At 37.7% G+C, this 19,145-nt stretch overlaps 1 non-coding gene across 1 annotated transcript; it reads left to right on the top strand.

The window, feature by feature from the left end:
* Positions 1-2,026: 2,026 nt before the first annotated feature.
* On the top strand, positions 2,027-2,130 carry LOC112793364 (small nucleolar RNA R71). Its single transcript, XR_003198060.1, has one exon. It is a non-coding gene; the product is annotated as a small nucleolar RNA R71 (small nucleolar RNA).
* Positions 2,131-19,145: the final 17,015 nt, after the last annotated feature.

Below are 19,145 nucleotides of genomic sequence, written 5' to 3'. Positions count from 1 at the left end.
CTCAGGGCATATTCCTGGCATTCAAATGCCAGGATGTTGCCTGTTTCTGGCGTTCAGCGCCAGATCCATGCTCTGTTCTGGCGTTGAACGCCAACCAGATGCACCTTACTGGCATTTAAACGACAGTAAGTCCTTCCTCCAGGGTGTGATTTTTCTTCTGCTGTTTTTGATTCTGTTTTTAATTTTAATAATTTTTTCGTGACTCCACATGATCATGAACCTACTAAAACACAAAATAACAATTAAATAAAATTAGATAAATAAAAATTGGATTGCCTCCCAACAAGCGCTTCTTTAATGTCAATAGCTTGACAGTGGGCTCTCATGGAGCCACAAAGGTTGTCAGGTCAATATTGTGGACTCCCAACACCAAACTTAGAGTTTGGATATGGGGGTTCAACACCAAACTTGGAGTTTGGTTGTGGCCTCCCAACACCAAACTTAGAGTTTGATTGTGGGGGCTCTGCCTAACTCTGTATTGAGAGAAGCTCTGCATGCTTACTCTCCCTTGTTACAGAAGGATAGCCATGTGCCTTAAACACAAGGTAGTCCCCATTCATTTGAAGGACTAATTTCTCCTCTATTAACATCTATCACAGCTTCTGCTGTGGCTAGGAAAGGTCTTCCAAGGATGATGCATTCATCTTCTTCCTTCCTAGTGTCTAAGATTATGAAATCAGCAGGGACGTAAAGGCCTTCAACCTTTACCAACACGTCCTCTACTAATCCATAAGCTTGTCTTACTGACTTGTCTGCCAATTGTAATGAGAATAAGGCAGGCTGTACCTCAATGATCTCTAGTTTCTCCATTACAGAGAGTGGCATAAGATTTATGCCTGACCCTAGGTCACACAAAGCCTTGTTAAAGGTCATGGTGCCTATGGTACAGGGTATTAAGAATTTACCAGGATCTTGTCTCTTTTGAGGTAAAGTTTTCTGACCCCATGTATCTAGTTCACTAATGAGCAAGGGAGGTTCACCTTCCCAAGTCTCATTACCAAACAACTTGGAATTCAGCTTCATGATGGCTCCTAGATATTGAGCAACTTGCTCTCCAGTCACATCTTCATCCTTTTCTGAGGAAGAATAGTCTTCAGAGCTCATGAATGGCAGAAGGAGATTTAGTGGAATCTCTATGGTCTCTATATGAGCCTCAGATTCCTTTAGGTCCTCAATAGGAAACTCCTTCTTGCTTGAGAGACGTCCCAGGAGGTCTTTCTCACTAGGATTTTCGTCCTTCTCATCCCTTGTGCATTCGGCCATATTGATTACATCAATGGCCTTGCACTCTCCTTTTGGATTCTCTTTTGTATTGCTTGGGAGAATACTGGGAGGAGTTTCAGTGACTTTCTTACTCAGCTGGCCCACTTGTGCCTCCAAATTTCTTATGTAGGACCTTGTTTCACTCATGAAACTTAAGGTGGCCTTAGACAGATCAGAGACTAAATTTGCTAAATTAGAGGGGCTCTGCTCAGAATTCTCTGTCTGTTGCTGAGAAGATGATAGAAAAGGCTTGTTATTGCTTACCCTGTTTCTTCCACCATTATTAAAGCCTTGTTGAGGCTTTTGTTGATCCTTCCATGAGAAATTTGGATGATTTCTCCATGATGAATTATAGGTGTTTCCATAAGGTTCACCCATGTAATTTACCTCTGCTATTGCAGGGTTCTTAAGATCATAAGCTTCTTCAGAAGCTGCCTCTTTAGTACTGTTGGATGAATTTTGCCATCCATTCAGACTTTGAGAAAACATGTTGACTTGCTGAGTCAACACTTTGTTCTGAGCCAATATGGCATTCAGAGCATCAATTTCAAGAACTCCCTTCCTCTGAGGCGTCTCGTTATTCACAAAATTCCTCTCAGAAGTGTACATGAATTGGTTATTTGCAACCATGTCAATAAGTTCTTAAGCTTCTGCAGGCGTTTTCTTTAAGTGAATAGATCCACCTATAGAATGGTCCAATGACATTTTGGAAAACTCAGATAGACCATAATAGAATATATCTAATATGGTCCATTCTGAAAATATGTCAGAAGGACACTTTTTGGTCATCTGCTTGTATCTTTCCCAAGCTTCATAGAGGGATTCACCATCTTTTTGCTTGAAGGTCTGAACATCCACTCTAAGCTTGCTCAACTTTTGAGGAGGAAAGAATTTATCCAAGAAGGCCGTGACCAGCTTATCCCAGGAGTCCAGGCTATCTTTAGGTTGTGAGTCCAACCATGTTCTAGCTCTGTCTCTTACAGCAAAAGAGAAAAGCATGAGCTTGTAGACTTCAAGATTTACTCCATTCATCTTTACAATCTCACAAATCTACAAGAACTCAGTTAAAAACTGGTAAGGATCTTCATATGGAAGTCCTTGAAACTTGTAGTTCTGTTGCATTAAAGCAACTAATTGAGGTTTCAGCTCAAAATTATTTGCTCCAATGGCCAAAATGAAGATGCTTCTTCCATCAAATTTGGATGTTGGTTTAGTGAAGTCACCTAGCATTCTCCTTGCATTATTGTTGTTGGGTTCGGCTGCCATCTCCTTCTCTTGTTCGAAAAGTTCAGAAAGGTTGTCTCTAGATTGTTGTAATTTAGCTTCTCTTAGTTTTCTCTTCAGAGTCCTTTCAGGTTCAGGATCAGCTTCAACAAGAATGCCTTTTTCCTTGTTCCTGCTCATATAGGGAAGAAGAGAACAAGAAAAGAAAGAGGAATCCTCTATGTCACAGTAAAGAGGTTCCTTATTGTTAGTAGAAGAAGAAAGGAATAAAAGTGGAGAATCCAATCACAAGGGTGAGGATAGAGGCAGTGATTGGAGATGAAGATAGGTGAAGAGAAGTGTTAGTAAATAAATTAATAAATAGAAGAAGAGGAGAGATAGAGAATTTCGAAAATAATTTTGAAAAAGTAGTTAGTGATTTTCGAAAATTAAAGATAAAATATAATTAAAATTAAAATTTAAAACAATTAATTAATTAAAAAGAATTTTTGAAAAAGGATGAGATATTTTCGAAAATTAGAGAGAGAGAAGTAGTTAGGTGGTTTTGAAAAAGATAAGAAACAAACAAAAAGTTAAATAGTTAGTTGAAAAAGATATTAAAATCAAATTTGAAAAGATAGGAAGATAAGGAGTTAGATAAGATATTTTGAAATCAAATTTTTGAAAAAGAAAAAATTTTGAAAAAGATATGATAAAAGATAAGATAAAAAGATATGATAAAAAGATAAGATTTTTAAGAAAAAGATATTTTGAAAAAGATTTAATTTTAGAAATTAAAATTGATTACTTGACTAATAAGAAACTAAAAGATAAGATTCTAGAGTTTAAAGATTGAACCTTTCTTAACAAGAAAGTAACAAACTTCAAATTTTTGAATCAATCACATTAATTGTTAGTGTAATTTCGAAATTTTGAAATAAAATTAAGAAAAAGATTTTTGAAAAAATATTTTGAAATTTTTGAAATTAATAAGATAAAAATGAAAAAGATTTGATTTGAAAAAGTTTTGAAAAGATAAGATTTTTAAGATTGAAAATTTGACTTGACTTGTAAGGAACAACTAATTTTTAAAATTTTTTTTTGACTAAGTCAACTCAAATTTTCGAAAATTATGAGAAGATTAAGGAAAAGATATTTTTTATTTTTGAATTTTTAATTATGAGAGAGAAAAACACAAATATGACCCAAAACATAAAAATTTTGGATCAAAACACAAGATGCATGCAAGAACACTATGAATGTCAAGATGAACACCAAGAACACTTTGAAGATCATGATGAACATCAAAAACATATTTTTGAAAAAATTTTTATGCAAAGAAAACATGCAAGACACCAAACTTAGAATTCTTTAATGCTTGGACTCTAACAAACAAAAAATGCATATGAAAAACAACAAAAGATACAAAACAAGAAAACATCAAGATCAAACAAGAAGACTTACCAAGAACAACTTGAAGATCATGAAGAAAACTATGAATGCATGAATTTTTTGAAAAATAATGCATAAATTTTTAAAAACATGCAATTGACACCAAACTTAAAAATTGACTCAAGACTCAAACAAAAAATACAAAATATTTTTGGTTTTTATGATTTTATGATTTTTTTTTGTATTTATATTATTTTTTTTGAAAATCATATGGAAAAAGAAAATAAGAAATTCAAAATCTTTAAGAAGAATTCCAGGAATCTTTTTATGTTAGCCTAAAGCTCCAATTCAGGGGTTGGACATGGCTTAATAGCCAGCCAGCTTTAGGATGGCATTACATGCATTGTGGTAATTAGTTGAAGACCAATCCCAAAGGAGTTTGGATATGGCTTTACAGTCAGCTAGGATTCAACATGTTACCATGAAACTCTAGAATTCATTCTTGAAAGTTTTGAAGTCATAGAATAATTTAAAAATTTTTTCGAAAATAATTTTTTTTAGGAAAACGAAAAATAGAGAAAAAAATTATGAAAAATTTTTGAAAATTTTTTTTGAAAGGAAAATAAAAAGAAAATTACCTAATCTGAGCAACAAAATGAACCGTCAGTTGTTCATACTCGAACAATCCCCGGCAACGGCGCCAAAAACATGGTGTTGTTGCCGGATCAAAAAAACTTGGCGCTGTGGTTGTACGTAATTGTAATTCAAACAATCCCCGGCAACGGCGCCAAAAACTTGGTGCACGGATTTGTGATCATCAACAATGGCTCCAAAGACTTGGTAGCCTTCTCAAACGTGAATCACACTTAGTCACAACTCCACACAACTAACCAGCAAGTGCACTGGGTCGTCCAAGTAATACCTTACATGAGTAAGGGTCGATCCCACGGAGATTGTTGGTATGAAGCAATCTATGGTCATCTTGTAAATATCAGTTAGGCTGATTCAAATATGATTGGATTAGATATTCAAAAGATAAATAAAATAAATAGGAAAAAAAGATAAAGTTACTCATGTAATCCAATGGTGGGAATTTCAGATAAGTGCATGGAGGTGGTGTGTTCCTTCCGAATCTCTACTTTCTTATTACATTCATCCAATCCTTCTTACTCCTTTACATAGCAATCTGTATGTAGGGCATCACTGTTGTCAATGGCTACATCCCATCCTCACAGTGAAAAAGGTCCAAATGCTCTGTCACAGCATGGCTAATCATCTGTCGGTTCTCAATCAGGTTGGAGTAGAATCGAGTGATTCTTTTGCATCTGTCACTAACACCCAGCCTTCAAGAGTTTGAAGCTCGTCACAGTCATTCAATCCCGGAATCCTACTCGGAATACCACAGACAAGGTTAGACTTTCCGGATTCCCATGAATGCCGCCATCAATTCTAGCTTATACCACGAAGATTCTAATCAAGGAATCCAAGAGATATGCACCTGGCCTAAGGTAAAATGGAAGTGGTTGTCAATCACGCGTGTTCATAGGTGAGAATGATGATGAGTGTCACAGATCATCACATTCATCAAGTTGAAGTGCAACGAATATGTTAGAACAGGAATAAATCGAATTGGATAGAAAATAATAATAATTACATTGAAACTTGAGGTACAGCAGAGCTCCATACCCTTAATCTATGGTGTGTAGAAACTCCACCGTTGAAAATACATAAGTGAAAGATCCAGGCATGGCCGAATGGCCAGCCCCCATAATATGAGAACTAAACATCCAAAGATGTCTAATACAATAGTAAACTATCCTATTTATACTAGACTAGCTACTAGGGTTTACAGGAGCAAGTAATTGATGCATAAATCCACTTCCAGGGCTCACTTGGTGTATGTTTAGCATGAGCTTGATCTATCCACGAGCTGAGGCTTCTTTTGGAGTTGAACACCAAGTTGTAACGTGTTTTGGGCATTCAACTCCGATTCGTGACGTCTTTCTGGCGTTTGACTCCAGACAGCAACATGGAACCGGCGTTGAGCGCCAGTTTACGTCATCTAATCACGAATAAAGTACTGACTATTATATATTGCTGGAAAGCTCTGGATGTGTACTTTCCAACGCCATTTAGAGCACGCCATTTGAAGTTCTGTAGCTCCAGAAAATCCATTTTGAGTGCAATGAGATCAGATTCCAACAGCATCAGCAGTTCTTTGTTAGCCTCCTATCAGAGTTTTGCTCAGGTCCCTCAATTTCAGCTAGAAAATACCTGAAATCACAGAAAAATACACAAACTCATAGTAAAGTCCAGAAATATGAATTTAGCATAAAAACTAATGAAAACATCCCTAAAAGTAACTAGATCATACTAAAAACTACCTAAAAACAATGCCAAAAAGCGTATAAATTATCCGCTCATCAATTGTTCTTTTCTTTCTATATATATTATATGTATGAGCTTAAATCTGTCGTAATCCTTGATTAACCTTTGCTTTACGACGTGAGGTAAAGCTTAGGCTAATTAGGGTATTACATCTTCATCCTCACTTGAGGATGAGTAGCCATCAGAACTTATGCACTACAGAAGTGCATTCAAAGGAACCTCTATTGTCTTTATGATTTCCTTTGGTTCTAGGCTGGTGGGCGTTAAATGCCCAGTGAAGGCTTCTTCACTGGCGTTCAATGCCTTCCCATTCTCCTTCAATTCGGCCTCAACCTACATGGTTATGGCCTTGCACTCTTCTCTAGGATTAACCTCAGTATTAGTAGGAAGAGTGTCAGGAGGGATCTCAGGGATCCTCTTACTCAGTTGACCAACTTGTACCTCCAAGTTTCTAATGGAAGACCTTGTTTCATTAATGAAATTATGAGTGGTCTTAGTGAGACTAGCTGGAAACCATAATGGCTAAGTCAGAAAGGCTCTGTTTAGGGGTTTCCATGTTCCCTTGAGAAGATGGGAATGGTGGTCTATTGTTAAACCTATTCTGGTTCCTACCACCTTGATTGAAACCTTGCTGAGGTTTCTGTTGATCCTTCCATGAGAGGTTAGGATGATTCCTCCATGAAGGGTTGAAAGTGTTTTCATAGGATTCTCCCATGTAAATCACCTCCTCCTTGGTGGGTTGATCAAGATCATAAGCTTCTTCTTCAATAGAAGCTTCCTGATTACTGCCAAGTGTAGTTTGCATCCCAATGAGATGTTGAGAGATCATGTTGACCTGTTGGGTCAAGATCTTATTCTGAGCCAAGATGGCATTCAGAGTCTCAACTTCATGAACTCTTTTCTTTTGAGAGATTCCATGGTTTACAGGATTCCTCTCAGAGGTGTACATAAATTAGTTATTTGCAACCATCTCAATGAGTTCTCTAGCTTCTGCAGGTGTTTTCTTTAAGTGGAAAAATCCACCTGTAGAGCTATCCAAGGAAATCCTGGATATCATAGACAGACCATCATAGAACAGGCCTATGATGGACCACTCTGAGAGCATGTCAGGACAACATCTCCTAATTAGTTACTTGTATCTTTTTCAAACTTCATAGAGGGATTCACCTTTTCTTTGTCTGAAGGTTTGAACTTCCACTCTAATCTTGCTCATCTTTTGAGGAGGAAAGAATTTAGCAAGAAAAGCATTAACTAGCTTTTCCCAAGAGTCAAGACTCTCTCTAGGCTGGGCATCCAACCAGAACTTAGCTTTGTCTCTTAAAGCAAAGGGAAAGAGCATCAACTTGTAGACTTCAGGATTAACTCCATTAGTCTTTACAGTATCATAGATCTATAAAAAATTTGCTAAGAACTAATGTGGATCTTCCAGTGGAAGTCCATGGAATTTGTAGTTCTGCTGCAGAAGAGAGACTAACTGAGACTTAAGCTCAAAATTGTTAGCTCCAATGGCAGGTACAGCAATGGTCCTGCCATAAAAGTCAGAGGTAGGCATGGTGAAGTCACCAAGGACCTTTCTGGGCTCCTCTTGTGGTTCGGCCATGTCACCCTATTCTTGTTCAAAACTTTCTGGACTGTCTCTTCCATAGTGTTGTGCTTTAGCATGTTGTAAACGCCTCCTTAGGGTTCTTTTAGGTTTAGGATTAGGAGTCAAAAGGGGTTCTTTATCCCTGTTCTTGGTCCTAAATAAGAAGCAAAAAAAAAGATGGAAAGGAAGAAAGTTCATTATAACAATTGGCAAGAAGCTCCTCCTTAAAGTTAGGATTGAAGGAAGAAGAAGAAGATAAAAAATAAAAATAAAAATAAATAAAAGAAGTAGAAGAAGATTACCTTGAAAAGAGAAGATAAGAGAGGATGAAAGTTGAGAAGGAAGATGGAAAGGAAATCACAAGAAAGCTTTCTGCCAATTGGCAAGAAGCTCCAAGTGAGATGTGAAGAAGGAAGGAAAGAAGATAAAGAAGTTGAGCTAGAGTTGAAGGAAGTAGAGTTGAACAGAGAAATGTGAGAGGAGAAGAGGTATAAATAAAAAAATTAAATAAGAATTAAAATATTTTTATTTTTATTTTATTAATTAATTAATAAATTTTCAAAAATATGGTTAATAATTTAAAAATATTTTAAAATTGGTTAATGAATTTTTGAAAATAGGAGACAGAGGAGAGAGAGAAATTTTCAAAAATTAAGAGTGAAGAAAGTTAGTTAGGAGGTTTTGAAAAATAAGAGAGAGAAGATGAGAGGTAGTTTTCGAAAATTTGAGAAAGGGAGAAGTTAGTTAGGTGGTTTTTAAAAAAGATAGGAGAGAAAGAATAAGATATTAATTAAGAAAAGAAAAAAATAAAAAATAAAAATAAAAATAAAAGATAAGAAAAGAAAAGATTTAAAATCGAAATTTAAAATTAAAAAAAGATAAGACAAGATTTTAAAAAAATTGAAAAAGATATGATTTAAAAATTAGCAGTTAGAAAAAATAAGATAGGAAACAAAAGATAAGATTAGAAAATTAATTTTGAAAAAGATTTAATTTTAAAAATTTGAAACTTGAAAAGGATAAGATGAGATCTTTGAATTTTGAAAAAGATATGATATGATTTTTGAAAAAGATAAGATTTAAAATTTTGAATTTTGAAAAAGATAAGATAAGATTTGAAAAAGATAAGATTTTTGAAAAAGATATGGTTTTTATTTTTGAAAAAAATTGATTTTTAAAAACTTGACAACTAAGATATGATAAGATAAAAATTTTAAAAATGAAATCTAAATTTTAAATGATATTTTCGAAAATAATGGGTGGAAATTAGTTAGAAAAGATATTTTTGATTTTTTTGAATTTATTGATGAAAGAGAAAAACACAGAAAAGACCAAGCACACTTTGAAGAAACAAAAGAACACCAAGAACAAAATTTAAAGACTCAAAGAACACAAGAACATAAAAAGAACACCAAACTTAAAAGTTTTAAGAAACTAAAAGTGAATTTTCGAAAATTAAAGAAAAATAAAATGAAAACACCAAACTTAGAAACATGACACAAGATTTAACCAAAGAAAAATATTTTTGAAAATTTTTAGAAAGAAAGACACAAAGAACATAGACACATTCAAAAAATGCAAGGATTAAACAAAGAAAAGAAAAATATTTTTTTGAAAAAGGTTTAGGAAGAATTTATTTTTTTGGAATTGAAAAACAGGAAACAAGAACATGGAAGACTCAACACCAAGAACAAAAATTAAACAAAGAAAAGAAAAATAACTTTGAAAAGGTTGTCAAAAAATTTTTTCGAAAAAATAGAAGAAGAAAACAAAAATTAAAGACTCAAACAAAAATAAAAATTACCAGATCTAAGGAGAAAGACAATCTGGCAGTTTGTCCAAACTCAACAATCCCCGGCAACAGCACAAAAAACTTGGTTCGCATGTACGCAAAACCCACACTATTTCGTACCACAATAGAAGTACCAGCAAGTGCACTGGGTTGTCCAAGTAATATCTGAGGAGTCAGGATCGATCCCACGAGGATTGTGGCTTGAAGCAAGCTTATGGTTGTCTTGTAGGTCTTAGTCAGGCGGGATCAGATGGAGTAGTTTGTATGTTGAATTTTGTATTTGTAAAACCAAGTGTTTCTGGTACTACTATCTTCTTTGCTTGTGAATGATCTTCTTCTATGGCAGGCTGTAAGTGATCAAAGCCACACCAATGGTCCTTGATCTCCTCTGCTACAGAATGAATGCCAGGGCCCTTGTCATTCATTCCAATGGAGGGTGAAGCTCTAGCAGGCTATTCTCTTGGCGATCCTACTCAAAATGCCATAGACAACGTCGAATCTTTCGGATCAGAGAATGCTGCTTCTTTGGAATCTAGCCTATACCACGGAGACCTTAATCTTCCCGGAGATTGGCTGAATTGGTGTCTCAAGAAGTCCCCAACGAAATCATGGATTAACCATCTAAGAGATGTAAATCCATAGCTATTGGCTCGTGTTTTTCTTCTAGGTACTCACATGAACCCAAGTAGACGCGGGTGTTTGTCAAGCACGTTCGTCTTAATGTGATGAATAAAGCCAATTTGTCAGATCATCCTATTCATCACGATGAAGGTCGGGATATATGGTATGCGAAATTGTGATCAATACTTTTCACAAATCAAATAATCCCCGGTAATGAATCCAAAAACTTGGTGTTCAATACCATGGCATAAACACAACTTCGCACAACTAACCAGCAAGTGTACTGGGTCGTCCAAGTAATAAACCTTACGCGAGTAAGGGTCGATCCCACAGAGATTGTTGGTATGAAGCAAGCTATGGTCACCTTGTAAATCTTAGTCAGGCAAACTCAAATGGATATGGGTGATATACAAATAAAACATAAAGATAAAGATAGAGATACTTATGTAATTCATTGGTGGGAATTTCAGATAAGCGTATGAAGATGCTTGGTCCCTTCCGTCTCTCTGCTTTCCTACTGTCTTCATCCAATCCTTCTTACTCCTTTCCATGGCAAGCTTATGCAAGGGTTTCACTGTTGTCAATGGCTACCTCCCATCCTCTCAGTGGAAATGTTCAACGCACCCTGTCACGGCACGGCTATCCATCTGTCGGTTCTCAATCAGGCCGGAATAGAATCCAGTGATTCTTTTGCGTCTATCACTAACGCCCCGCCTTCAGGAGTTTGAAGCTCGTCACAGTCATTCAATCATTGAATCCTACTCAGAATACCACAGACAAGGTTAGACCTTCCGGATTCTCTTGAATGCCGCCATCAGTTCTAGCCTATACCACGAAGACTCTGATCTCACGGAATGCTGGCTCGGTTGTCAGGCGAGCGCTCGGTTGTCAGGCGATCAACCATGCATCGTGTATCAGGAATCCAAGAGATATCCACCCAATCTAAGGTAGAACGGAGGTGGTTGTCAGGCACACGTTCATAGGTGAGAATGATGATGAGTGTCACGGATCATCACATTCATCAAGTTGAAGAACAAGTGGTATCTTGGAACAAGAACAAGCGGAATTGAATAGAAGAAATATAGTAATTGCATTAATACTCGAGGTACAGCAGAGCTCCACACCTTAATCTATGGTGTGTAGAAACTCCACCATTGAAAATACATAAGTGATAGTAGTGATCATTGGTATCGGCCCCAGAGAGGGAACCAGAAGAACCAAGATGAAGATACAATAGTAAAAGGTCTTACTTATAGAAAACTAGTAGCCTAGGGTTTACAGATATGAGTAAATGACATAAAAATCCACTTCCGGACCCACTTGGCATGTGCTTGGGCTGAGCATTGAAGCATTTTCGTGTAGAGACTCTTCTTGGAGTTAAACGCCAGCTTTTATGCCAGTTTGGGCGTTTAACTCCCACTTTGGTGCCAGTTCCGGCGTTTAACGCTGGGAATTCTGAGGTTGACATTGAACGCCGGTTTGGGCCATCAAATCTTGAGCAAAGTATGGACTATCATATATTTCTGGAAAGCCCAGGATGTCTACGTTCCAACGCCGTTGAGAGCGCGCCAATTGGGCTTCTGTAGCTCCAGAAAATCCATTTCGAGTGCAGGTAGGTCAGAATCCAACAGCATCTGCAGTCCTTTTTAGTCTCTGAATCAGATTTTTGCTCAGGTCCCTCAATTTCAGCCAGAAAATACCTGAAATCACAGAAAAACACACAAACTCATAGTAAAGTCCAGAAAAGTGAACTTTAACTAAAAACTAATAAAAATATACTAAAAACTAACTAGATCATACTAAAAACATACTAAAAACAACGCCAAAAAGCGTACAAGTTATCCGCTCATCACAACACCAAACTTAAATTGTTGCTTGTCCTCAAGCAACCGAAAATCAAATAAGATAAAAAGAAGAGAATATGCAATGAATTCCAAAAACATCTATGAAGATCAGTATTAATTAGATGAGCGAGACTTTTAGCTTTTTGCCTCTGAACAGTTTTGGCATCTCACTCTAACCTTTGAAATTCAGAATGGTTGGCTTCTTTAGGAACTCAGAATCCAGATAGTGTCATTGATTCTCCTAGTTAAGTATGATGATTCTTGAACACAGCTACTTATTGAGTCTTGGCCGTGGCCCAAAGCACTCTGTCTTCCAGTATTACCACCGGATACATACATGCCACAGACACATAATTGGGTGAACCTTTTCAGATTGTGACTCAGCTTTGCTAAAGTCCCCAATTAGAGGTGTCCAGGGTTCTTAAGCACACTCTTTTTGCCTTGGATCACAACTTTATTTCTTTCTTTTTCTTTCTTTTTCTTTCTCTTTCTCTTTCTTTTTCTCTCTCTTTTTTTTTCGAATTTTTTTTTGTATTCACTGCTTTTTCTTGCTTCAAGAATCATTTTAATGATTTTTCAGATCCTCAGTAACATTTCTCCTTTTTCATCATTCTTTCAAGAGCCAACATTCATGAACCACAAATTCAAAAGACATATGCACTGTTTAAGCATACATTCAGAAAACAAAAGTATTGCCACCACATCAAAATAATTAAACTGTTATAAAATTCAAAATTCATACAATTCTCTCTTTTTCAATTAAGAACATTTTTTATTTAAGAAAGGTGATGGATTCATAGGACATTCATAACTTTAAGGCATAGACACTAAGACACTAATGATCACAAGACACAAACATAGATAAACATAAGTACTAAAATTCGAAAAACAGAAAATAAAGAACAAGGAAATTAAAGAATGGGTCCACCTTAGTGATGGCGGCTTGTTCTTCTTCTTGAAGATCCTATGGAGTGCTTGAGCTCCTCAATATCTCTTCCTTGTCTTTGTTGCTCCTCTCTCATGATTCTTTGATCTTCTCTAATTTCATGGAGGAGGATGGAGTGTTCTTGGTGCTCCACCCTTAGTTGTCCCATGTTGGAACTCAATTCTCCTAGGGAGGTGTTTAGTTGCTCCCAATAGTTTTGTGGAGGAAAGTGCATCCCTTGAGGAATCTCAGGGATTTGATGATGAGAGGGGTCTCTTGTTTGCTCCATCCTCTTCTTAGTGATGGGCTTGTCCTCATCAATGGGAATGTCTCCCTCTTGAATCTCTCTTCCATTGGGCGCCCTCTTCACATATGACTGTGAGGACTTGGTCCAACCTTTGATCAAAGTTGACCCTTCTAGTGTAAGGATGTTCATCTCCTTGCATCATGGGCAAGTTGAATGCCAACCTTACATTTTCCGGACTGAAATCCAAGTATTTGCCCCGAACCATAGTAAGCCAATTCTTTGGATCCGGGTTCACACTTTGATCATGGTTCTTGGTGATCCATGCATTGGCATAGAACTCTTGAACCATTAAGATTCTGACTTGTTGAATGGGGTTGGTAAGAACTTCCCAACCTCTTCTTCGGATCTCATGTTGGATCTCCGGATATTCACTCTTTTTGAGTGAAAAAGGGACCTCAGGGATCACCTTCTTCAAGGCCATAACTTCATAGAAGTGGTCTTGATGCACCCTTGAGATGAATCTCTCCATCTCCCATGACTCGGAGGTAGAGGCTTTTGCCTTCCCTTTCCTCTTTCTAGAGGTTTCTCCGGCCTTGGATGCCATAAATGGTTATGGAAAAACAAAAATCAATGCTTTTACCACACCAAACTTAAAAGGTTTGCTCGTCCTCGAGCAAAAGAAGAAAGAAGAGAGTAGGAGAAGAAGAAATGAGGAAGAAGGGAATGGCTTTGTGTTCGGCCAAAAGGGGGAGAAGTGGTGTTTAGGTTGTGTGAAAATGAAGGAGTGAAGAAGGGTTTATATAGGAGTGGGGAGGGGTAGGGTTCGGTCAAGTGAGGGTGGGTTTGGGTGGGAAAGTGGTTTGAATTTGAATGGTGAGGTAGGTGGGGTTTTATGAAGGATGGATGTGAGTGGTGAAGAGAAAGATGGGATTTGATAGGTGAAGGGTTTTTGGGGAAGAGGTGTTGAGGTGATTGGTGAATGGGTGAAGAAGAGAGAGAGTGGTAGGGTAGGTGGGGATCCTGTGGGGTCCACAGATCCTGAGGTGTCAAGGAAAAGTCATCCCTGCACCAAATGGCATGCAAAAATGCGTTTTTAGCCAATTCTGGCGTTAAACGCCGGGCTGGTGCCCATTTCTGGCGTTTAACGCCAAGAGCTTGCCCTTTTCTGGCGTTTAACGCCAGTCTGGTGCCCCTTTCTGGCGTTAAACGCCCAGAATGGTGCCAGACTGGGCGTTAAACGCCCATCTGCTAGCCTCACTGGCGTTTAAACGCCAGTAGGTTCTTCCTCCAGGGTGTGCTATTTTTCTTTCTGTTTTTCATTCTGTTTTTGCTTTTTTTCATTGATTTTGTGACTTCTCATGATCATCAACCTACAGAAAACATAAAATAACAAAAGAGAATAGATAAAATATAACATTGGGTTGCCTCCCAACAAGCGCTTCTTTAATGTTAGTAGCTTGACAGAGGGCTCTCATGGAGCCTCACAGATACTCAGAGCAATGTTGGAACCTCCCAACACCAAACTTAGAGTTTGAATGTGGGGGTTCAACACCAAACTTAGAAGTTGGTTGTGGCCTCCCAACACCAAACTTAGAGTTTGACTGTGGGGGCTCTGTTTGAATCTGTTTTGAGAGAAGCTCTTCATGCTTCCTCTCCATGGTGACAGAGGGATATCCTTGAGCCTTAAACACCAAGGATTCTTCATTCACTTGAATGATCAATTCTCCTCTATCAACATCAATCACAGCCTTTGCTGTGGCTAGGAAGGGTCTGCCAAGGATGATGGATTCATCCATGCACTTCCCAGTCTCTAGGACTATGAAATCAGCAGGGATGCAATGGTCTTCAACTTTTACCAGAACATCCTCTACAAGTCCATAAGCTTGTTTTCTTGAATTGTCTGCCATCTCTAGTGAGATTTTTGCAGCTTGCACCTCAAAGATCCCTAGCTTCTCCATTACAGAGAGAGGCATGGGGTTTACAGTTGACCCTAAGTCACACAAGGCCTTCTTGAAGGTCATGGTGCCTATGGTACAAGGTATTGAAAACTTCCCAGGATCCTGTCTCTTTTGAGGCAATTTCTGCCTAGACAAGTCATCCAGTTCTTTGGTGAGCAAAGGGGGTTCATCCTCCCAAGTCTCATTTCCAAATAACTTGTCATTTAGCTTCATGATTGCTCCAAGGTATTTAGCAACTTGCTCTTCAGTGACATACTCATCCTCTTCAGAGGAAGAATACTCATCAGAGCTCATGAATGGCAGAAGTAAGTCCAATGGAATCTCTATGGTCTCATTTTGAGCCTCAGATTCCCATGATTCCTCATTGGGGAACTCATTGGAGGCCAGTGGACGTCCATTGAGGTCTTCCTCAGTGGCGTTCACTGCCTCTCCTTCCTCTCCAAATTCGGCCATGTTGATGGCCTTGCACTCTCCTTTTGGATTTTCTTCTGTATTGCTTGGAAGAGTACTAGGAGGGAGTTCAGTAATTTTCTTGCTCAGCTGACCCACTTGTGCCTCCAATTTTCTAATGGAGGACCTTGTTTCAGTCATGAAACTTTGAGTGGTTTTGATTAGATCAGAGACCATGGTTGCTAAGTCAGAGGTGTTCTGCTTAGAACTCTCTGTCTGTTGCTGAGAAGATGATGGAAAAGGCTTGCTATTGCTAAACCTGTTTCTTCCACCATTATTGTTGTTGAAACCTTGTTGAGGTCTCTGTTGATCCTTCCATGAGAGATTTGGATGATTTCTCCATGAAGGATTATAAGTGTTTCCATAGGGTTCTCCCATGTAATTCACCTCTTCCATTGAAGGGTTCTCAGGATCATAAGCTTCTTCTTCAGATGAAGCTTCCTTAGTACTACCTGATGCATTTTGCATTCCAGATAGACTTTGAGAAATCAGATTGACTTGCTGAGTCAATATTTTGTTCTGAGCCAATATGGCATTCAGAGTGTCAATCTCAAGAACTCCTTTCTTCTGATTTGTCCCATTGTTCACAGGATTCCTTTCAGAAGTGTACATGAATCGGTTATTTGCAACCATTTCAATCAGCTCTTGAGCTTCTGTAGGCGTCTTCTTCAGATGAAGAGATCCTCCAGCAGAGCTATCCAAAGACATTTTGGATAGTTCAGAGAGACCATCATAGAAAATACCTATGATGCTCCATTCAGAAAGCATGTCAGAGGGACACTTTCTGATTAATTGTTTGTATCTTTCCCAAGCTTCATAGAGGGATTCTCCTTCCTTCTGTCTGAAGGTTTGGACTTCCACTCTAAGCTTACTCAATTTTTGAGGTGGAAAGAACTTTGCCAAGAAGGCATTGACTAGCTTTTCCCAAGAGTTCAGGCTTTCTTTAGGTTGTGAGTCCAACCATGTCCTAGCTCTGTCTCTTACAGCAAAAGGGAATAGCATAAGTCTGTAGACCTCAGGGTCAACCCCATTAGTCTTGACAGTGTCACAGATTTGCAAGAACTCAGCTAAGAACTGATGAGGATCTTCCAATGGAAGTCCATGGAACTTGCAATTCTGTTGCATTAGAGAAACCAATTGAGGCTTAAGCTCAAAGTTGTTGGCTCCAATGGCATGGATAGAGATGCTTCTCCCATAGAAGTCGGGAGTAGGTGCAGTAAAGTCACCCAGCACCTTCCTTGCATTGTTGGCATTGTTGTTGTTTTCGGCTGCCATGGGTTCTTTTTCTTTGAAGATTTCCGTTAGGTTCTCTACAGAGAGTTGTGCCTTGGCTTCTCTTAGCTTTCGCTTCAAGGCCCTTTCAGGTTCAGGGTCAGCCTCAACAAGAATGCTTTTGTCTTTGCTCCTGCTCATATGAAAGAGAAGAGAACAAGAAAATGTGGAATCCTCTATGTCACAGTATAGAGATTCCTTGAGGTGTCAGAGGAAAAGAAAAATGGAAGGCAGAAGTAGAAAATTCGAACTTATCAAAGAAGATGGAGTTCGAATTTTGCATTAAGGAATAGTGTTAGTCCATAAATAGAAGGATGTGAGAAGAAGGGAAGCAATTTTTGAAAACTAAGTAAAAGATTTTGAAAACATTTTGAAAAACACTAATTGATTTTCGAAAATAAAAGTGAGAAAGAAATCAAGTGATTTTTGAAAAAGAAATTGAAATTAGAAATCAAAAAGATTTGATTGAAAGCTATTTTGAAAAAGATGTGGTTAAGAAGATATGATTAGTTTAAAAAATGTGATTGAGAAGATATGATTTGAAAGACATTTTAAAAGGATTTGATTTTAAAAATTAATGACTAGGCTATCAAGAAAAGATATGATTCAAACATTAAACCTTTCTCAACAGAAAAGGCAACATACTTGAAATGTTGAATCAAATCATTAATTGATAGCAAGTATCTTTGAAAAAGGAAAGAAATTAAGTTTGAAAACATATGATTGAAAAGATATGATTTGAAAAAGATTTGATTTTGAAAAACTTTGAAAACTTGAAAAAAAATTGCATTAAAAACAGAATCTTCCCTCTTGTACCATCCTGGCGTTAAACGCCCAGAATGGTGCACATTCTGGCGTTTAACGCCCAAAAATCTACCCTTTTGGGCGTTAAACGCCCAGCCAGGCACCCTGGCTGGCGTTTAAACGCCAGTCTGTCTTCTTCACTGGGCGTTTTGAACGCCCAGCTTTTTCTGTATAATTCCTCTGCAGTATGTTCTGAATCTTCAATTCTCTGTATTATTGACTTGAAAAGACACAAATTAAAAATATTTTTGGATTTTTAATAGAGAGGAATAATCAAAATGCAACTAAAATCAAATAACAATGCATGCAAGACACCAAACTTAGCAGTTTGTATACTACTGACACTAATGAGAATGCATATGAGACACATAAAACACTCAAGTCAAGAGAATTCAAAGATCAGAGTAAGAAATCATCAAGAATTACTTGAAGATCCTTAAGACACATGAATGAATGCATGCAATTGACACCAAACTTAAAATGAGACACTAGACTCAAACAAGGAATTTTTGGATTTTATGATTTTCTAAATTTTTTTTTGATTTTTCGAAAATTAAGTGGAAAAAGAAAATAAAGGTATCAAAATTCTTAATGAGAATTCCAGGAATCATGCAATGTTTAGTCTAAGACTCCGGTCCAGGAATTAGACATGGCTTCACAGCCAGCCAAGCTTTCAAAGAAAGCTTCGGTCCAAAACACTAGACATGGCCAAAGGCCAGCCAAGCCTTAGCAGATCACTGCTCCAATAGCAAGATTGATAGAAATCAACAAGTTCTTGTGATGATAAGTTGAAACCTCGGTCCAATGAAATTAGACATGGCTTCACAGCCAGCCAGACTTCAACAAATCATTATGAAACACTAGAATTCATTCTTAAGAACTCTGAAGAAAAAAAATACCTAATCTAAGCAACAAGATGAACCGTCTGTTGTCCATACTCGAACAATCCCCGGCAACGGTGCCAAAAACTTGGTGCACGAAATTGTGATCAATACTTTTCACAAATCAAATAATCCCCGGTAATGAATCCAAAAACTTGGTGTTCAATACCATGGCATAAACACAACTTCGCACAACTAACCAGCAAGTGTACTGGGTCGTCCAAGTAATAAACCTTACGCGAGTAAGGGTCGATCCCACAGAGATTGTTGGTATGAAGCAAGCTATGGTCACCTTGTAAATCTTAGTCAGGCAAACTCAAATGGATATGGGTGATATACGAATAAAACATAAAGATAAAGATAGAGATACTTATGTAATTCATTGGTGGGAATTTCAGATAAGCGTATGAAGATGCTTGGTCCCTTCCGTCTCTCTGCTTTCCTACTGTCTTCATCCAATCCTTCTTACTCCTTTCCATGGCAAGCTTATGCAAGGGTTTCACCGTTGTCAGTGGCTACC

Source organism: Arachis hypogaea, chromosome 3 (genome assembly GCF_003086295.3).
Source record: "Arachis hypogaea cultivar Tifrunner chromosome 3, arahy.Tifrunner.gnm2.J5K5, whole genome shotgun sequence".
Classification (NCBI taxonomy): Eukaryota; Viridiplantae; Streptophyta; class Magnoliopsida; order Fabales; family Fabaceae; genus Arachis; species Arachis hypogaea.
This window is presented reverse-complemented; position numbering and strand designations above follow the sequence as displayed.